The following is a 3,997-nucleotide window of genomic DNA, read 5'->3' as shown; positions in this document are numbered from 1 at the left end:
ATTGTGTATAACCTTAGCGTATGCACTTTTTCATTTTAGACCTACTAATAGGGGTCTTTAGTTTTAGCATAAGTTAGTTATAGTACCTCAAAGTACTCCTATAGTACTTTAATATTTGTCTTATGTTCTCGATGTTTCTTTGTAGATAGAGTTGGTAAGTTTTTAGACTTGTTGCAACACCTACGACCATTCATGGGCATATGCTAATCACTTCTGGGTGAGACATAGTTGATCAGGCTATGTCATTCCCAGACCTGACTATACATCCCCAAGCCTACTCGTACTGTTCAACAATCACCACTTTTGTCCTATCCCACCATGATACTGACCCTAGTGTGTATGCACGTGCTCATACTTCTTAACGAGAAACTATTTGTTTCTAAAAGTATAGTTATTTGGAAAATGTTAAATCAGAGACTTTCAGTCCCATTGTATTTATAGTTTGTATATCTTATATGGTTCGATATACTTAGTTCACTGTAAACAATGCTCTGATACCAATCTGTCACACCCCCAAACCAGAACGGCGGAAAGGTTCGGGGGTGGATGACTTCATGTATAGTATCATAACAACGAGTATAATAATGAAGAAAGAAAACACAACCATCATCAATATAATTGAAAGAGTCACATCATAGAGTAAGTTTACATGTTTCAAAATCAATTACATCATGATGACAAAATAAGTTTTGAATTTATCGCCTTAGCATCCTGTCCTCGAAAGCAGTTGATTACCTGTTTAGTAATTTCCTGAGAATACAAGTTGTTTGAAAAAGTGTCAACACAAAGGTTGGTGAGTTCATAAGAGTTTTAATTGAGAACTAAACTGTTTTCCTTGTAAAAGCAATTAAGTTGTTCCAAAAAATCCGATATTTTCCACAAAATGTGAAATGTAAATTTCTATGTTATGAAATAGTGCATCCTAGAATTCCCTATAGTTTCCTTCTATAATCTCCTTGTATATATAAGTTATATAAAATTAAGGTTAGATAAAACGTCGAATGTAATGGGTCTGCCCTAGGCCCACAACCAAACAAGGAACAGGAAATAAGGCGGACCCACCAATTCTAAGTCAATCACGACTAGATTCTATATAACTCTAGCATATACACTTAGAAATTATAGCTGAAAACTAACAATTCTAGATTGAATGTAGTCTTAAAACCAAAGACCAAAACCAAATCCTAGTGTAGTGTATGAAATAGCAGTAGTGGCTGTGAACATAAACTATACATATCATAGTTCATCGAATAGCGATAGTGGTAGTGAGCATGAACTATGCATATTATAGTTTATCAAATGTGATGGTGATGGTGAACATAAACTAGACATATCACATTTCATCAAATAGTGATAGTGGTAGTGAACATGAACTATGCATATTATAGCTTATTAAAAGTGGTGGTGATGGTGAATCCCTTCTTATAGTAAGTTCGTAGTGTAGATGAAACATAAAATATACCTATTATAGTTTATCACATTGTTTGTAATGTATATACGCCCTAACTGTACCGATTATAGCTAGCGTATTCGTTTGTGGGGGGGTATAATAGACTTAACTATACTTATTATAGTTTATCATAATTATTCTTAGTTGTAGTAACCCTTTTTGTATATGTAATACCTTTAGTAATGTGTTTGTTATGTAAATGAATCATCAACTATACCTATTATAGTTTATCAATTATTTGTTTGGGTAGTGAGCACAAACTATACTTGTCATAGTTTACCAATGTTTGTATTTAATGGATGTAGATTTGTTTATAACAATTTATCAATTACTATGCTTAATATAGCAAAAGTCCATTTTTTAACTTATGTATGTCTATATGACAAGACAAAACAACATATATGGTAGTAACATATCATCACATGAAGGTTACACACCTTGGTCAACAACTTACAAGGTGTAAATGAAAGTGAAAGCATTTTTCTAGAATTACCATTTCTATTATGTTCTTAGAAAATTCATAGAAAAATCATTAAAGGTCCAAATCAGAATCCTTAAATTCTGAGGGTTTGGAAAATGAGTCTAGTTTGTTCATACATTTTACCATGATTTTTAGTAATCTCCAACTACAGTGAAACAAACCATAATCACAAACTGGTCCGGATGTTTTCTTGAAATGATAGGCAGTTTTGTAAAAATCACCATAAATCATAGAAAAATCGTATGGAGATGTGCAAGTAGTCATTTTAAAGGTATAAACCTGAAATATTTGCATCTAATACAGTTTTGAAAACTAAAATGCTTAAGTTGACCAAAACAGTCCGTGAATGGAGTTAAACTTTCTTGATGAAAGCTGTTGAAAAAGTTTAGTTGTGTTCTTGGTGTTTTAACTTGTATTCCCTCCCCCCCCCCCCCCCCCCCCTAAAAACTTAAGAAAACATGAAAATGTAGGGGTATGAAATCACCTTATATGATTTAAGTGGGTGATTGTTGAAGAAGTGAAGTGTTCAACTCAAGAACACTTGAAGGATCACTTGAAGATTTGAGAATCTAACACAATAATGATGGAGTTTGTGTAAGGAATCAATGATTTGAGTGAAAGGAATGTAATAACCATAAGGAGGGTGATGATACTTTCTAAATGAAGATGGAAAGCTTGAAACATGACTTGGAAATCTCGAAATTGTATGAGAGAATTTGAGAGAAAAGATGTGTTTGATCTTTGGTGGAAATGAAATAAATGAGTGAGAGTGAGGAGAGAGGGTGGGTTTTCAGCCTTTGACTAAGAGTATGGCTGGTCAAATGGTGGGGAAAGTACCCTTGAATGACCAGGTATGGTGGGGAGAGGTGTGGGTTAGTCATGGAGTGGGTATGGGGTGGTTGCTTGTGTCTAACACTAAGGTAAAGTCAACACTCCACCTCAAATATTCACCCACTAGATTTTATTCTTAAATAAATATTTCCATAAAAATATGTTTAAATTATGAATATTTAGGGTCTTATATCTTATAATATGATTTTTGGAGAAAATCCCGCGTTAAGATAATTAAAAACGGGCTTAAAACGGAGTTGTAGTCGAAAACTGGGCAGAAAAGTGGCAAATCCGAAGTCAGGAGGGGGTTGGGTCATCAGCAACCTAAATCCGAAGTGGCTTGGTCACAAGACTGCAGTCCGAAGGCGAGATCCGATGCGGTCCGAAGCTAAAGTGGCTGCGGCTCGCTGGCTGTGGCTCGCTAGTTGCGGCTAGCTTGCTACGGCTAGACCAGAGGACTTCAGACTCGGTCCTTGGGGTTTCGGCTCAAGAAGGGCTTGGTCCTTATATAGGGACTTCGGTCCAAAAGGCTAATTTTCCATGGAATCTTCCCGTTTCGAGTGGTTTTTCACCAAGTCAAGGGTCGGGATGCCCCAAATGACTAAAATAAATCAAAAGAGGTTTTGAGAGAGATTTGGGAGAGATTTTACATTCTTGGAGAGATTTGACATACTCTGAGAGATTTCACATATAGAGAGAGATTAGGGAGAGATTCCACATTCCTGGAGAGATTTCTCATACAAAGAGAGATTTGGGAGAGATTTCACATATGGAGAGAGATTTGGGAGAGATTTCACATTCTTGGAGAGATTTCTCATACAAAGAGAGGTTTGGGAGAGATTTCACATATAGAGAGAGAGAGAGATTTGGGAGAGATTCCACATTCCTGGAGAGATTTCTCATACAATGAGAGATTTGGGAGAGATTTCACATATGGAGAGAGATTTGGGAGAGATTTCACATATAGAGAGAGATTTGGGAGAGATAGAGTGAAAGAGATTGAGAGAGACTTCTTTTGAGACCTTATTGAGTGTTTGGCTCTGTAATTCAATTTTCACAAACCTCGTTAAGTCTTGTTATGACTGTCATATGCCCCCGAGGGTTAAGGAATAATGTTTTATCGAGTAGTTTCATCACTTGCCCTGATTAGGGTTTAGAGTTTCCGAACACATGAAAACTCTAAGTGATACTTTGCAGTAAGAGTACGAGTTGTTTAAGAAGAAACAAAATGAAAA

Source organism: Lactuca sativa, chromosome 3, assembly GCF_002870075.4.
Source record: "Lactuca sativa cultivar Salinas chromosome 3, Lsat_Salinas_v11, whole genome shotgun sequence".
Taxonomy (NCBI): domain Eukaryota; kingdom Viridiplantae; phylum Streptophyta; class Magnoliopsida; order Asterales; family Asteraceae; genus Lactuca; species Lactuca sativa.
This window is presented reverse-complemented; position numbering follows the sequence as displayed.